Below are 18467 nucleotides of genomic sequence, written 5' to 3' on the forward strand. Positions count from 1 at the left end.
TATCATTATCACCACAATGATCACCATCACCCTAATCGCCATCCTCTCTTCCTTTCCCCCATCAGCCCTATTCCCTTCATTGCATGTAACACACTCATTGCCCCACCAACCACCACCACCACCACCGCAGTATTTGGCACTAGAGGGAGAATCAATATTCATTTAGGTCGCTACACAGGCCTGTAGTTTCTGATGGAGTGAGTGGGAGAGCAGTATGACGGCTGTGAGCACAATGGCTGACCGCTAAAACTAGAGGCAGAAAGCACTCACGCTACGAGGGCATCAAAAGATCATCCCGATAACACAAACACACATACACACACACACTTAGTGAGCGAGAAGGTGGGTTGAGAGAAAGTGGTGGACGAGTGGGCAGGAGAAATGAGAGGATTGCAGATGGATGTTGAGAGAGGTGAGACCACAGAGGAGTGGAAGAGCAGAAAAGCCCATAAACATGCATGGAGCTAGAATTTTAGAAAAATAAAAAAAAAAAACACCTGTCTGATTTTTGTTTTAACCGAGCTTAATCTCCTGCACTCATATTCGTATAGTTATTATAAAGTCAACCCCCCCCTTTAGTGAAGGCATCCACGTTTTACAGGTCATGCTCATTTATGCATCAAAATCGTTGTTTAACATTCGCTAAGTGGAGAATCACATTTAAATATTTGCAGAATGTATAAACATATGCCAACTAAATATTTAAATAACCATATCACATTTAAAATTCATATAAAGTCATCTGTACAACCTGCTGCGGGTTGATCATCACCATATTTGCCTTTTAAGTTCAAAATGTCAGGGAATAGCACCTAGGTTAGCTCTATATAATTGTTTTACTAATTTATTTAGACTTTTTAGCTGCAACTGTGATAAAAAGGTCATTGTGGTTTAGATGGAAAAATGTTTTTGGTGCGAAGGTGGAAAAAGCCATATACATCTATTTTGCGTATCATCTCATTAGGATCAGGAGTGTGCTGGCTGGACAGTTTGCTGACCATTCGTGCTCATATTTACATCCATGGACATGATAATTCTATCAACAAACTTCCCATGCATGTTTTGTGGAATCGATCTTGTTACTCCAACCGTGTATTTTATTAATCCATTTTGTTTTGTTTTAAAGGATTACGAGTAGCAGAATGCCACTGCGCAGCACATGGAAATGTTCAGTGAAAATCGGGACAAGGTGTGGTCATGCACCACTCTACCTAAGAAACGAGGAGAGTAGTGGAAAGTGAGCAGATCTGGTGGGTCGACACTGAACATTAACTTTTTTTGTGTGATGTAAGTTTTGATTTACAGTATTTGCTTTGTTTGCATTGACTTTAATGGAGCACGTGTACAAGTTTGAGTATGATCATGGCCAACTCTTGAAGGTTGAGAGAATGTGTTAAAAATGGGGTAATATGTTCATCACACCTCCAAAGATTTGATGGCCTAACTGCTTGTTTATATTTTTACTCATAATTTCAGATTTTGTGGGGAAATACACTAGTAAAACAACTGACACAGCATGTAGTACCTAATGTTTCCCCTCACAAGTCCAAAAACAAGTGCTTAAAAAATGTTGTCTTTCAAGTGGTGGGATGCAACTATTGTATGTTCTATGATTGAAGCGTTATGATCCAATTATAGAGTTGATTTATGATTGAAATTCATCAAATTTGTCTCTAGGATCTGAGCATTCCTCACTTATTTTGATTAGATTACTTATCATTAAGTGTATTATTCACTTTTTAAATAATTATATTATATTTCTAATCTTTATCTAATCAATGAATTATTCATTTGTTTAACACATTCATGTTAACTGCTGTTTTATTGAAGCCCTTTGGAATCTTCTGTTGAGTTAGGCCTATGAAATAAACATGACATGTACAATACTGTTAAGTGAAAGCATGGAAGTCTTGTTTTGACATTGACTTCAGTTAAGTGAGGCTTTCGCATTTCCCTGTGTGTCAATCAACATGGGAGTGAGTGAAATAGGGTCTGTGGCCTCCTATTGCATCCCCGTTAAACTCAGTTGACGATCATATTCTAAATTCGGATGCCCATCTCGTCATCTGAACACTTATTATTTTCCACGTCCAACTGAGTGATTGTAGGCTGTATTATACGCGTCTCCACCCTCCATCCCAATATCTTCTTAATCAGCGCAGGATGTCTCGTTATTAACTGCAACAGACCACTTGTGTGACATGGAGGAGGGAGAAATTAGCAGCTGTCACCCAGTGATGAGTTAATTTCCTGACAGGCTTTCTGCTGCAGATGACCAGACAGCTGATGGAAACCTGCCGCCAAAGTTTAATTGGATAGCAGGAAAGGGCAGTGGGGGAGAAGGGGATTGAGAGACGAGAATGACAAAGTACAGACCAGTCTGCAAATGATGCACAGCAAAAATATTACATTAGGCTCAGGGATGACTAATTAGGAAGGGGCCGTTTTGTTAAAATAAACTTTGCTGTTCTCTGAATAGGTATGCACAAGACACAGATTCTTTACTGCAGTTTGTACCCAAGAAATTGAAACTTCATTCGGTCATTCATTTTCTGAAATTCTTTATCCTCATTAAGGTCGCAGGGGGTACTGAACCCTATCCCAGCCAACTCCAGGCCAGAGGCGGGGGACACCCTGAATTGGTGGCCAGCCAATCGCAGAGCACAAGGAGACAAACGACCATTCAGGCTACCCGGAGAAAACCCACGCAGGCAAACTAACCACTCAGCCGCCGAGCCGCCCAGGTAATTATTAATGCTTTTTTGTGTCGCAGCTGTAGCTGCAGTAAATGTTTTGTAGGCATAAAATAGTTATTGAGGGTGAGATTGATTCAGACGTAGCACTGAAGGCCTAGGTGTGAAATGCACGGCCCGCCACTGAATTTAATAGAATTGTACACACACACACACAATGCATATCATAGCTGGCATGCTAATACTGCCAAAGGGAAGCCAAAAACTAATAGCAGAGACATTAAGGAAATGATCCCCAGGCTGATGTGTTTTCTACTGATGGCGACTAAACGCAATTGCTATATTTATCATACTCAGAGAAACAGAGCGAAAGAGAACATCCAACACCCCCCACCTCCTCAATGCCGTCCCTCTCACTTGTCCCCGGGAGAGTGATGAGAGATGCCTGCGGGAGGGCGAATAGTGTTTCTTTGTGTGTCTTCATTTGTGTGCGTGTGTGGGTACGTGTCACCCAACATTGTCGTGCAGTATCCCAGTTTCAACCAGAAGTCGCAAGGAATTCAGATGTTGCCACTGACATTTTACAGAGAATATGTATTGTATGCTAATATAAATATACTCTTAACAATTTGTCCCGTGAAGACAAACGACTTTGTACGAATTCAGGTTAAATTGATGCCTTCTGTGATAGAGCTGAATTTAATACTGTCATTAACACACAGAGAACACTCTCGTCAAGTGCCAATTTCAGTGAATTTGTGGTGCGGGACACCCTGAATTGGTGGCGTGCCAATCGCAGAGCACAAGGAGACGGACAACCATTCACGCTCACACTCATAATCTACTCCTAGAGGCAATTTTGTCTTTTCAACCAGCCCTACCCTGCATGTTTTTGGGATGTGGGAGGAAACTGGAGAAAAAACATGCAAGCCAGGGTAGCACATGCAAACTCCACACAGTGAGGATCAACTTGGGATTGATCCCTCGAACCACAGAACTTTGAGGCCGATGTGGTTGCCATTTGAAGCCTTAAAAAAAGAACATTAATTGAAATGTGTTGATACCATCGGCAGTAATTTATTTGTTCATGTTGCAGAAAAATACCCCTATTCATAAAATACAATGAATAGAGATGTTTTTATTTTTTTAATTGTAGTTTCAGTTGCGGGCAGTGGTTTTAGTGGTCAGCACGTCGGCCTCACAGATCTAGGGTCCTGGGTTCAAATCTAGTTCGGTCCACTTGTTTGCATGCTCTTCCTTGGTCGGCGTGGTTTTCCTCTGGGTTCTCCAGTTTTTTTCCCACATTCCAAAGACAGACTAACACACTTTTTCGTGAGTTTTTTTCCAAATGTGCTTATTAAACTTCATTCTTTGTTCTTTATCATGGGCCCCAAGAAAGTTATTCCTATGTGAGTAAAAAGTAGAAGCGGGCGGGCTCTGTTATCAAAATATTTGAGTCGTGCTGCCTCCCTGTTTGATGTATGTATGTCTTGCGCAATTAAGTTGGTTCCACTGTAAACAGGAGCCCAAGTTGGCAGAGCAGACTCTCAAATGTCTTCTACGGATGATTTTCCTCGAGAATGCAAGTATATTGCTGAAAATTTAGAGGTCAGGAAGATGCCTTTTGCACTGCGTACATACCCATAAAGCCACACGAGCATGGTAGATCAGTTTTGAAGACATAGTAAACAAGCGAATCGTGGACTGATACAAACTTAGTTTATTGACAACAAGCAAGAGGGCCCGGCTTTGCCAGTCCCACCTGCTTGTTTAGAACTAAAAGACAATCGTCGCGGTATTAAAAAAAATCTCTTTTGAAAAATGGTTGTTTAACAAATAAAAGATTGAGTATAGACACTAAGAGAAGGTGAAGAAATTACATCACTCGTCTATTCGGATCCGAAAGCCTATTTTTGCCTTGACTTTATTTTCTCTTCAGTTGCAATGTGCATATAGGCTCGGAGAAGGTGGCACTTTACCTTATGCCAACAGCCGCCCCTCTTGTTTCGATTGCAGATCTTCACTGTCAGCCTAGGATAACACCTTTCTACACTATGCTGTTTAAGCCATCTGCTTCATGTCAGCACTGCCGCATAGGTCTTGATTCTGTTGCTGTTTTCATCTTACTAAAATAAACACTGACAGATGTAGTCAAATAAAATCTTGTAATTTGAGGTTGTTTTTTTTTTTAATTACACCTCTATAATAGTCCGTGAAATGGTAATATTTCACTTGGCAAAATGAATCATGCAATGCAGGTTACAGGCATATACAGCGGTGAGTAAAAGCTGTATTTTTTGTTTATTCACAAGTCAGTGACACCTAAAGAAAGGTGATAATATTATTATTAATATTACTATTATTATTAGCTTGTCATCTGTTACAACGGGGGTGAAGACACAGCCTGAGTTCAATGCATGAGACGCAGTCAAGGGGCAGGTTGAGGAGAAATGTTAATTGACCTGGATTTACTCCCAGGCCAGCTATAAAAGCAATAAAAAAATATTATATCATAAAAATTCAACAAACCTGAACAAGGCAGGACACTCCAAAATAGGAAACAAGAGGTGATCATGATGGCTTTGCTTCCAACAGACAGTGATGCACTGGCAACCCACTAAAACAAAGGGGTGTGTATAAGGGTTAGTCCCATTTCACACAGGTGTAGACACTCAGATCATTTGGAGAGTAAAAGTGGTATACATATTGACTACAGATAAGCACAGGAACATACCAAAATAAAAGAGGATAATATATAAATAAATGTGTAATTGTGATCCCCACGAAAATGAGCAATTCATTAGTGGATGGATGAATATTATTAGTTTTTTTCAAAATCTAGGGTGGAATAGTGAAGTAGTGGTTTGCACTGCCTCATCAGTCCTAGGTTTGAATTAAGACCCTCTACACCGGTCCTCAAGGGCCGCTGCAGGTCCTGGTTTTTGTTCCAACCAACTCAGCTACATTTTGGGCAATAAGGTTTAGGATAAACAAGCAGCATCAGACTGCAAAGTATTCCTTATTTGGAAGACACAGGATTTGTCAAAAGGTGTTGTCTTGTTTTGTTGTTAAGAAATCCTGCACTCTCTATAGGTCTTTGTGGAATAGTTTGGAGATCAGTTCTCTATACAGTAAATACTGTTCCAAGAATCATTTCATCTATTTCTGTCATGCCCAAATTTTAAATCTTTGTGACAATAGATTAACAATGTTTTCTATTCATTAATAACATTCAACTGCAGCTATCCAACCTCCAGTGTGAAATGTGTAGAAAAAATAATTCTAACAAAAAAATGAGACTTTCCTCTTTTTCTACTACTTTCCCGTCTAATATAAAGTGAGGAAGTTAGGCTTCCACCTTCATCGTGATCTCATTTGCCATATTGAGTTTTTTTTCTCTCCATTTCAATTGAATGTGATGTTACGCCCGTCCTTTGGAAAAGTGCACAACCAAATTTATGGTGCCGCCAATGGGAGGTGTCAGTGTCATTGAGCTGGATGCATATTATTGGCCAATTCCCAATCCCAAGTGATCTGCTTGACATTTCAGTCCTCTAAAACTCCTTACATGGGAATTGGCCTTTTGAGTGTAATGTTCTCAGAGAATAAGAGTATACGTCATTTTGAAGATTTATTCCCAAAATGATCTTAAACATCTCTGTTACAATTTTACACCTCCCATTCTACCAGTGTTTTAAAGCAGGCCATGATTGTGGTGTCCTTCCTCTCCCACCCAACTTGACTTTTAACCAAGCTTGCATGGTGAACTCATTTGAGCCTCACATTTGTGAAGTCTAGCCTTAGGAGTCCCCTAGTGGCCCCTGCCTTGCGTAACAAGCACTGTGGTGGGGGGACTGTGGCAAGTGATCTCTAGGGAATATGACTGTGATCTGACCATCTCCTGGGTCCTGTTAATTTCTCCTCCTCTCTCAAAGCCACAGCACTCCTCCTCTGTTCACTTACTCCTTTTCCACATAGTACTTTCCTCCACTACTTCACCATCTTAGTACCTCTCTTTATGTTAGTTATGCTGTCAACAGGGACCTCAGCAGTCTCATTAGAAGCTGGTGGAGGTTTTGTAATTCTGATGGTAACATGCAGTAGATGTCCATATCAGTGTTGTGTTTTGAAAAAAACAGTCCACTACCTAAACACTGTCTTTTTGTTTTGCTGTTTTTCCAACTACTGTACACTTAAAGATTGTCTATGATTCCATAAGCACCGGAGTCTACATTCAACCGCAAATTAGGAATTAATATGAATGACAAGGCAGAATCTTAATCGGACAATCTCGCAGGTCAGATTAAATAGATGTTGCTATTGATGAAATGTATGCAATCTACAATTCAATGAAGAGCTGACCATTTTTTTATATTTTTTTTACAAAACTCAAAAGTTTAGCCATTTCTGATCTTTTCAAGACCTTCTTAAAGAATGTGGCACTCAAGTGACAAGCAATTAAAGACAGAGACAGAAATGAATACAAGAAAAAGGTCTTGAACTGGAACCAACCTGCTGGTGGCTCCTCAATTATTAGAACATCCAGGCCACTGAACACTTAGGGTGGACAGTTTGACCACACCTATGGGACTAAACTTAACAGCCCTCAAGTCCCTTTAACGAAACACTGAAGCTTCTTGATCGATATGATCATCTTCCACTAAGTAGTTCCTCCTGCCCTCCTCTCTACCTTTGCCGTGTGGTTTAGCTAACAAGAGGCTGAAATATTAAGGAAGGATGGGGGGGTTTGGTGCTCTTAATGGGTTAAAGTTGAGAAGGCCAATGGAAGGGAGGCAAACGGGATGACTCTACGCTAGTGATAAGAGCACATGTGTTGTCAGTGTAGGCGTCAAATGTGCCTTATTGTTCATATTCACATGGAGGAACAAAGGCGAGGTGTCAGGCAACTATAGTTAATAATAATTTGATGGTCAAGTGTCAGTCATCCACTAGTGCTAAGTATCTTTAAGCGTTCATCTGTTGCAATGTCACATGGCATAGTACAAATGGGACAGTATCTGCTAGACTATAAATATATCAGATGAATAGAAACAGAGGTCGGAGAATCAATTAAAAAGAAATAAGGTAACAAGACTCGGGGTACAATGGAAATCGAAAGAATATGCATCAGTAGCTTTATAAAGAGAAGAATTTTTCACTTAAAATGGTGTTAGACAATTAAGAAAGCACTGTTTAAATTGACAGTTTGCATCCCCAAAGCGAACTATTTAATATGTGAATCAAATCCAATAGTGTCGCTACACTAATATGGATTTCTCATGCATTGAAGTTTGATGCTGGTATCAATGATCTTTGAAAGGTGGCAGCGCTGCACATTGATGCAACCGCAGTGTGGTCACTCACTTTGTTCCCTCGATTCTTTTGTTTCTCTGTCCAGCATCTAAATTGTTAAATTTGGCTCTCTTTTTTTCTAAGCACTCAACCTGATCAGAGATATAAAAATACTAAATGTCTGGTTTAGAGATTTTCAGCACAAGCAATACTAACGTGTGCACTGGATAGAAATATTGGACGCTAATGTTATTGTCTATTCGCTACAGGGCCAAGTCAGATGCCCATATGTTCCCACAACAACAACAAAAATGATTATTTTGCTACTTCGACGGTGTTTAATTATGGTACAGTCACAGTGGTTTAGTGATGAACAGTGAGAGGGATGGACAGTGCTGTCTGAATATTGGCCAAGAGAGATGTATCACCATTGTTCTCTAATTGGAATGAAATAGGAACAAATGAAACATGCAGAAGTAATTTTACATCTTACACAGTCTGTCCTTTTAAATTAATGCAAAATGAATGTGAGCTCCAACAGAGTATTCATAGAGTAAGATTGTGGTCAGATGCGAGCTCCTTCAACAATGCAAGCTTCCTTTTGAGATTTCAGGACTTCCTTGGTGCCACAATCAGAATCCAGGCATCTTTTTTTTTTAATTCGTACATATCCAGATTGAAACGTAACCGGTTCATCCGAGCCTCATCATAGTGTTGACAGATGACAACTAATGGCGGGTCTTTGATGGAGAATTTGAACAGATCTTATCAAGCGCTCAGTGTGTGTTTGTGATTTGTGACAGCACTTTGAAGTGTCGTAAAGATGCTTACGGCCGTGCACACAGATGCACACACGCACGTCATGTTTGCTAGCGTTCTCAAATATGTCACAATGAAAATGCCCCCCCAGGCATTCTTCATTTACTGTCACAGCCATTAGACATGGAAGGGGAGAAAAATAAGAGATTGTATCAGTAACGCATGAGCTCCAGTAATTAGCCTCATGATGCAAGTTATGTGTATGTGCAGCTGGGCGTGTGCGGGCGTGTGTTTGTGCAACAAAGACATAGTAGGACATCAATGTACTGTATATGGACATGATCTCATCACCTGAGCTTTGTAAACTAGAAGCATCATTTGCAGAGATGTGGGGCAGATTTTTCAACGCACATTTAATTGTCAACCTCTCTCTGATTTGATACCATACGATAATATCTGCATTAATTTAAAAAAGCTAAAATGAGCTGTAATAACTTAGTGGAGTCACAATATGCGGATTTCATGATCAACAAACACTATGCCTCTATGTTTAAATTAAAAATATGACATGCCTTCTCATCTGTCATATGTCTTTGCTCTAAGAGAATGGAACAAAAACAGCATTATAATTATGTTTTAAAAATAAACAGTCTGTGAACTTCAAACTCATAAAGTGTGGCAGGTTGCCATGATCTTGCTGGATATCCTTACCCAAAATACTCATGGTTCTTCTGCATGGTTGTCCTTTGTCTGTGTTGGCCCAAGTCTGAGTTCTGGTCATCATCAAGTATTGTGAACTGAACCTAACACAAACACAGAGCAGTCACAGTGTGACACAGTGAGCGACAACCACGAAGTTTTTTGGTCTCTGCTTAACGCTGCTGACATGTCAGAGAGTTTAGCCAGTCCTCCACTCTTTTACCACAGAGAGGACCCACCACACTCATCAGTGAGTAGCTCCCAAATCATAGACTCACGCACTCAGGAGGAAAATTTCATGTTTAGATGTTCTTGTTTTGAACAAAAATAGTGCCATCCCCAAATCTGTTTGTACAGGGTTAAACTGTAGACTGAGACTTTTGCATGTTCTGAAGTTACTTGGTTTACCTGTTCACACATGATGTACACATGTTCTGCTTGATTAAGAACCATAACAATCAGTGTGATATTTTGACAACTTAAAATCAATTAATTTAAACTTTTATAGACACAATGCCGTTGTATTTTCGTGACAGTGACGTATGTGCATACCAAGGATTTGCTGATGATTAAGTGGTGATACGCTTTGCAAGAGAAACTTTTGTGGGAAAAAAAATCACATTTTCACTTATTTATATACTTTCCCAGCTGACTTCGGGCATCAAGTGGGGGTTACCCATGCACACTCACACCCATAGTGACTGAGACTTTTAAAAAATATTAGAGAATGGCTTTGCTGCCTTGTTAAATATCAAGGAGTCAGACATAGCAGGTGCTGGCTGACCCATACAATACTGATGTACAATAGGATAGAAGGCTACTGTTAGTTAAAACACTTAAAGTGGGTCTGAGATTATGTGTTCACAATCAACGATGCTGAGTTGCTTTGAATTTGCGTGCTTTTGTGATTGGGAGCATGTAACCTATTGCCATATTGCTGTTTGTTAGTCTCTTGGTTGGGTTCAATGTTATTCATCTCTATTTGATGGACTTTAGAATGACATAATTGATCTCTGGCGTGCTTCAACTTGTTAAACTTGCTGTTGCGGGCATGTGTATGTTGTGAAATGATACTATGATAATCTTTATTCTTTTGGTTTAGGTGCCTGGTATTTTATCTTGCCGTGTTCTAATTTATCTGGCCACTGGTAATGCTAATGTGTTTTTGGAATTAAAATTCCCAAAGAATTAGTTTTTGTTTTGAGATCTTAGATGGGTTAATGGCGAGTAGTAAGTTTTTAAGTTTGATCAAGTGCAAGCACAAGATTGAAGTCAATAAAAACTTTGTCCATGGTAATAGATGCGGCTAGTGCACTGTATTATACTGTACACTGTTGGATTATGACCAGTGAAAATGACTCCTCCCAGATGATCAGCAGTCATATAAGACTGTGGTTTCTTTATGACATCCATGCTGACTTCCTTCCACCAACCTGTGCATCAACATATTTTATCTCTGGCATTTTTAATACTAACATATCTCAGTTTGGAGAGGAGCTGTATCCCTTTTGGCAGGTGTGTTGGGGGCCTCAGACATAGTGCAGGGACATGGGGGTATTGTTGAGGGCAGCCCCTAGAGAGCATCAAGTGCAAAATCAGTGTGGCAGGTTGCGACAGTGCAACTTAAGTACGAGGACCTTGCATCCGCATGGCAGGGTGGGACGGGACTAACTGCCTCAGGGTCGACTTTAGGGCTCTGACTGCAGGCCAACATTTGCATCAGACCACATTTCTTTTCCAGTAGTAACGTCTCTAGTGGCCGCCACAACTGGCCTTCGTTTGGGGGGAGGGCAATATTTGCTTGAAAGTGCAAATCCCTCGTGATAATGTTGGTCTTTTTATCCTTCTGTGGTGGAAGACACAAACATAGATCCCCGCTTGCTGACACTCCTGAGAAGGAACATTACCGCGACAAGCAGGTGAGCACATAAATACTGAGGGGACATTTTCATTACTCCCCATAATATTACACCGTTCTCTGCTTTCATATGATTCCAAATCTACCATTTTTCAGGCAGTAAAATGACATCTGAAGAGGTTTATGGAAAATGTTCATATTTGTATTTACATTCAAATAATAAGTACCATAACACATTGTTATCCATCATTCTCACAGCTATTCTAATCAGTTCATCTATACTCAGTCTGCCAGATTTCTTGGATTTTTGGTGTGGAGGGATTCATTTTTAAGTGTGATTCTGTATTTCATCAAAAGATTGGTGAAGCATCAATGCATATTTTTGGACAGCAAAGCATCTATGAATGTATTTGCATAACATTTCGTATAGGCCATTCATAGGTGACTTTTAAGGAAAAAAATCTGCAATATAGTTGAAATGAGTTAAAAGTTTAAATGAGGTATAGATCGTACTTTTACCGAAAGTATGGCTTTTTTTCCCAGCAAATTTACAAGGGACAATTGGTGTCAATGTGATAGGGGGTGGTAGCAAAGGACATGTTTTATTACTTAATTGAGTAGAGTTCCAGCCAGTTCTGTAAATGAGGAGTGACAGTAGTGCGCTATCACAAAGCAACCTAGCTAATTATGTTCGCCGCTCTGCGTTGCTGATGCTCAAACAAAGACTCTCAGCAACACTTTGTTGGATTAAAGCAATTTTGGTTCCACTGCAGGAGCCGTGTTGTGCACAGCCTGATATTACTGACTGCTTATCAACTTCGACTTCCATCTCCAGGCCCAGTCCAACAAGTTTGCAATGCCACAATTAACGTGCATAATAACAAGGCAATCAAAAACAAAAACAAGCGTGTTTGAAGCACTCTGTCCTGGTGAGAGGTGCAATCATGCTCAGGGCAATTAGAAAGGTTTGTTGTTCTCTACAGCCATGTTAGGTACCTGTGGGATGCTGATTGACTCAACAATCTAATTAGGTTTCATGATGTCTGTTCAACAACACGTTGCTATTGGCTGTGAGGTGTGTTTGGTGCGCAGAGCAACAAGGTCATCGTCACGGGTGGTTGCGCCTGACAGTCGCATATCTTGTTGTGCTTTAGACATCGAACATTCTTAACAAACCAAGAGGTGGTCAACCTTGCGTTGTCTTGTTATTTGGTTGGAATAGAACGTTTACTAGAGCAGTGTGTTGCTAGCACAAACGGAGGGTTTGGGGTTCAAACTCATTTTTTTGTCTGCTCCTTGCTTTCTTGGATTTTATATAGGTAAACTTGCCACCACATCTCAAACGTATACATGTAATGTTAATTAAATATACTAAATATTTATATATATGCTCGAAATTTTGGGTTGCCCTAAGCACCAAATATCATTTTGATTAATCGACTTACATATACCCTGTTTTTTTATTCATTGTCCTTTTGCTCTGGTCTAAATATTTTACCTGTAATTGTGCATTGAAACGAACCCCAAAAAGTGTAAAAATATCTGACTATGAATAATGACCGTATTTCCAGAAGCAATTTGCATATATCCTTGTTTAAAATCTCTCATCTCATTTTCTGAACCGCTTTATCCTTAGGGTCGCAGGGGGTGTTGGAGGCTATCCCAGCTGACTCCGGGCCAGAGGCGGGGGTACCCCGAATCAGTGGCCAGTCGATCGTAGGGCACAAGGAGACAGACAACCATACACATTCAGACCTGTACCTAGGGGCAATTTAGAGTGTCCAATCAGCCTACCATGCATGTTTTTGGAATGTAGGAGGAAACCGGGGTACCCAAAGGAAACCCACGCAGACCCGGGGAGAAGATGCAAACTCCACACAGGTGGGCGTTACCTGAATTTGAACCCAGGACCCCAGAGCTGTGAGCTATTATCTGTTTTATTTATTTTCTTGCCCATCAACTCAGCAAAAGCTAACTGATAAGTTTCATAGTAAAATAATAATCAATGATATTATGAGGCTTCACGGGGCAGTGCACATGGGGTTCTCAACCTTACCCATACAGAATCGGTACCTGACAATGAAGGTGCAAAAATATGCTCATGAATTCATTTGAGAAGTCTGAGAAACATTGCAATCATGTCAAATCATATTATTCATGGCGAATATGTCTTGTGACTTCTAAGCAGACCTCCCAGACTATCGTTTAGCTGGTGATATTGCCAGGAAAATGGACTGCAAACAAAAAGGAGCAGAAGAAATGAACACCACTGTTGCAGTTACATTCTGACAATGATGTTGAACAAACAAATCTTTGCAAAGTGCTCTATGGTGACCTTCCACGCACTTGATGAATAAGAGGAGTAAAGACCTGTATCGTGAGCTGCATACGATGGACGTCACAGACGTTTGAGACGAGGGGGCAGCCGGCAACTGTGTCACACAGAGGATCAACACAGTCAGGGCAAAGTCTCCGTAGACTAATTATTTCTGTGACAAAGTGGAAAGTGTGCCAGCACTGTCCCACCCAATCACATGTGGTGCTCATCTAAGAAACTCGGTGAAAGCTACATTTTCCTCTGCTTAACTAAGGTGAAGTGAGAGGAAAAGCTCTGATTAAAGTGGTGCACAGTGAGGAGAATCCATTGTGCCGTCCACCTTTGGGACCCTCCTTAAGTGGCTTTAAATAAGATAATAAGGGCGATGTACACAGAAAAAGAAGACGATGTCTTCTGACATTACTGCGACGGCTATGTTAGTGGCGATATCTTTTTTTTTGGGGGGGTGGCAGGGGTTGGAGGACGTGGTGGGTTAGTCTGCCAGTAATGAGACAGGGCTGCCTTCCCCTGCCGGCCTAATTAATCCTATATTTTCATAGCGTAAAATCAGTGCTCGCAGTGCAGCCTTCCACTGGCCGGAGAAGGGAGACTTCAGTGGAGTCACTATCTGTTACCCCATCTCTCTCTTTCTTCTGACTCCCTATTTGCTTCTCTCCTCATTCTTTCCTTCTGCAATTTATTACACTGGTACCAGGAGTGGAGTGAAACCTCCCAGTACGGAGCTATCTGTCATCTCTACATTATCAGGAAAACACACTGCCTTCCATATTGCGCTACAAGGGGCTCCAGCAAATTACTATTTTTTATGGGACATGATAAAGGAAATGCTGCCTTATGTTCAAATGTTTTATTGTCTTAGAGCAAGAAGGAAGGACTGAGTGGTGTAGATTACTGTGTGGGTTTTGATCCGTATGTGTGTGGGTTTTTGTATATTGTCTGTACTGTTGTAGCTGACAGTGTGATGATTGGTTAGAGTCACATAAAAATATGTTTCTAAGGGGTTAAAATGCAATAAACAAGTAATGCACTGCCACATGATATAATAACTCTGAGGAAGATGGGAAGAGAGAGCAAGCAGCCTTAATTGCTGCCATGTGGTCAAATCTAACTTTAGGGTTTTTATTTTTTATTTTGTTACACTGACAGATGTGCAACATAATTTTGTATCAGAATATACAGGCAAAAAAATACATTATTATTGTTCATTTTCTGGAATTTTCTGACCATGTATTTTTCTTCGTAATGTACCATAGTAAATGTAAAGCAATTTAGTTATTATTATTGTTCCTTTTTATTCTAGTATCTTATAATTATTTTGTATAAGTTCCTTGTCTGTCACTATTGAATAGACCCATATTGATCAGATGAAGGTCGGCCCGGACTACAATTTATTACAATCTACAACTGGAACATTATTGGACAGGCATTTTTCACATTTAATACATTTTCCGTTCGTTCATATTCTGTACTGCTTATCTTCAGAAGGGTCGTGGGGGGTGCTGGAGCCTATCTCGTAGCTCTTAGCTAACTATGTGAACCAGGAGACACCCTGAATAGGTTGCCAGCAAATCGCAGGGCACAAGGAGACAGACAACCATTCACACTCACACTCATACCTAGGAGCAATTTAGAGTGTTCAACCAGTCTATTCTTCGTGTTTTTTTAGGAAGAAACTGGTGTACCCGGAGAAAAACACCCAAACCCAAGGAGAATATGCAAACCCCACACATTAAGGAACGACGTGGGATTGAACCCTCAACACCAGAACTGTGAATGTAAATATAGTTTTCATTTTGACTTTTTATTCTGTGTCATTTTGCAAAGAAGCAGTTATATGTAAAACAGTTATCATTTACAAATCATATAATTCATTCATGTCGTCTACTTTTCTGAACCGCTTAACCAGCGGACTTCATGTTTTTGGAATGTGGGAAGAAACCGGAGTACCCGGCGTAAACCCATGCTAGCCCATGGAGAACATGCAAACTCCACAGAGGACTGACTTGGATTTGAACCCAGTACCCCAGAAGGTCGACGTGCTAACCACGCATCCGCTGAGCTGATATGTTTTCATTCGAGCAATACCCACTCACAATATCATAAACATAAAATAGGAGTTGCAAATCTAACTATGGTGCTAATTTCAAACGATTTCCAAATTATCTTGCCAATCAGAATTCTCTTGCTTATGCGAAAACATTCTGTGTATGACCATTCCTCTGATGAAACCTAGACTTTACCTACTCAACAAAGGCCCACAGGTGACATTTTTTGGCATCCATACTCCAACTGCACAGGCAAAATGGGATCATTTAGTGCTCCTGGCATTCAGCAGGGATTTAAAAGAACTCAGATTCCCAAATTACTTGTTAAAGACTAGCTACGCAAAAACACGAACCAAATTGATTAGTTCATCTCAGACACATGAAAGGTGGACACTATCTGTCCATTCTTTTCAGATGAATGTCAGATACACCCCAAAACCCAGTGATGCATAAGTATAGTGAATGCCTTCAAAGAGATCCAATAGAGAAAATAAGGCCGATGTCCATGTGCTTTTCGTAGCCAGTAATGTTGCATGACATGAATTGTTTTTTTATGTCGACAGCACCTTGGTGAAGGGGAATGCATGAAGGGTTGCAGTGCTCTTCCGCTCAGTGGCATTGAAGCCTTGCTGCAGAAAGCATCCCTGAGATGATAAAGAGAGCAAAGTGAAAAGTCACATCCTGTCACGTCTCGTGATCAGCAGGCTGAAATGTGAGGCCTGCAAGGCCTTGAGGGTGACATCCTCTATATACCAACACACCACAACGTACACCAGAGGATGAAGGAGGCAGAGAAATCGGGAGGGTTTCGATGGTCTAGTGAAGAGGAAAAGAGGATGGAATAGAGCAGGGCTGGTGAACAATTTAGACACAAAGAGCAAAAAATGCAAACTGTGAGAGTCAAAGAGCCACACCCGCAGAGATGATTGAACTTCCCTTATGTCAGAACCAGTATTAAAAAAAATCACATCTGCCAAATTATGTATAAAATATATATTTTTTATAACCACATTCATTTTGCCGGATACGGCTCGAGAGCCACGTGTTCGACATCCGTGCAATGAAGGACCTCCTGTTAAAATTGAATGTATTATATCAACTGATCCCTCCCCATCTTTGCAACAAAAAAAACCCATCCAGTTCTCTTTTTCTATCTCTCCGTATGAATAGCTGTCGGAGTGAGACAGATACTCCACCTCAAAGTGACAGGCCCTCAAACGACTTGGCGAGGAAACCAAGCATTAATTAAGTCATTGCCGGACTGTAATTTCCTTGAGAAGTGAAAAAAAATGCACGAGAAAAGGTTACGGAGACCTTTTCTGTGTCAAAATTACCATTTGTCATGAATATTAATGCACCTAATGAAGACAACCTTTGCTTCATCAAGAATGTTCTGGAGTAGGATGCCACACTGATAGACTGTCCCTGCTTGTTTTTCTCCTTCACTCAGAAGGAGAAACTGGCAAACACACACACACACACACACACACACACACATGCATATACACCCCATGATTTACACATATAAATCACACACATACTGACATCGTTTTCCTTGTGGTGCACCATTGCCTTCATATGGGAGGAACTATGTTTGATCAAATGAACCACTGATGCTTAAATCCAGAGCATTCAATTGCAAAACAGAAACAAATTTGATTTTTTTAAAAACAATAGTAGCATTCATCCTATATTTTACAAACTGTTCAGTCACTTTTAATCTAATGATATAGTCAGTTATTGAAAATAGATTCATCAAATGTAAATGAGGTGAAACTGCTGTATAACATGCAGGGAGGCAATTTCCGTTAAAAGTAAATTAACCACATTGTATATACGGTTTTGCATATGATTTTTTTCCTATAAAAATCCTATCATGTTCTTGACATCTTACATATATATACATGCATATATATACACATTCCCACATATACACTTACATATACGTATACCTATTTGATTTAGTTTCATCAGCTTTGTATGTAGTATTCAGCAAATTCAAAATAGCAACCACTTATTTGTCTCTCAGGACATCCAACATTATGAAGTGCTTAAATGGAGACAGACCAACCAACAGAGTGAGATTAAGTAGTACAGAGGATGGATGGATAGAAGTCAATTTCAAATAAATACATGCAGCAGCAATGCTTCACAACAACACTCTTTTAAAGCACTTGACATATGAAGCAGGTCTCCAAGCATACTCCACACACCTTAAATAAAACTAAGCAAATCCCACAGAAAAAAGGACAATGAGACAGGGGAGAGGAAAGCTAAACTCATTGAGGGGCACCAGTCTGCCTTACACAGAATAGGAGCAAATGGTTGGATAGTATACAGTAATGCATTCGGAGAGAAATGAAGAAACAATATGTTCCATCAACATTTGCATTAGCAATAATCCTATGGTAATTAGCAGTAATTATGAAGTAACATTTTAGAAAAACTATTTGTGGTATTCCTTTATAGCAGATGGCACTGCTGTTGTTGCCTGCAGTCTGAGAGTACAGGATCCATCCAAAGAGAGAATGAAAGAGAGAGAGAGAGGAAAAGAAAGAAGGTAAGAAAAAGGAAAAACAAATATATAGAGAATGGCAATCGACTTAATGTAGTATGACTGTCCTTATTTTGACATGAGTTCAAACTGTTTTAAAATATAGTATTCCTATGCTTTATGCGAGCTGTTTTGTGCAGCGTTTCTTCAAGTACCCTTGACTATCTTAACATAAAATTAACATAGCATCCATTTTTATCCATTTACAGTATGTCATCCGTTTTAATCC

The 18467-nt window shown here is 40.1% G+C and overlaps 2 long non-coding RNA genes across 2 annotated transcripts in view; one reads left to right on the forward strand and one right to left on the reverse strand.

Moving 5' to 3' along the window:
* Nucleotides 1–649: 649 nt before the first annotated feature.
* On the forward strand, nucleotides 650–17093 carry LOC144198959 (uncharacterized). Its single transcript, XR_013326810.1, has 4 exons — nucleotides 650–1250; nucleotides 2577–2744; nucleotides 15306–15414; nucleotides 16248–17093. It is a non-coding gene; the product is annotated as an uncharacterized LOC144198959 (long non-coding RNA).
* Nucleotides 4729–18467, reverse strand: part of LOC144198957 (uncharacterized) — a 34052-nt gene continuing 20313 nt past the window's right edge. Inside the window, exons 4-5 of the long non-coding RNA XR_013326808.1 lie at nucleotides 9456–9547; nucleotides 4729–5310 (exon numbers count right to left, since the gene is read on the reverse strand). This is a non-coding gene — a long non-coding RNA (uncharacterized LOC144198957). The remainder of the gene's footprint in view (nucleotides 5311–9455; nucleotides 9548–18467) is intronic.

Source organism: Stigmatopora nigra, chromosome 7, assembly GCF_051989575.1.
Source record: "Stigmatopora nigra isolate UIUO_SnigA chromosome 7, RoL_Snig_1.1, whole genome shotgun sequence".
Classification (NCBI taxonomy): Eukaryota; Metazoa; Chordata; class Actinopteri; order Syngnathiformes; family Syngnathidae; genus Stigmatopora; species Stigmatopora nigra.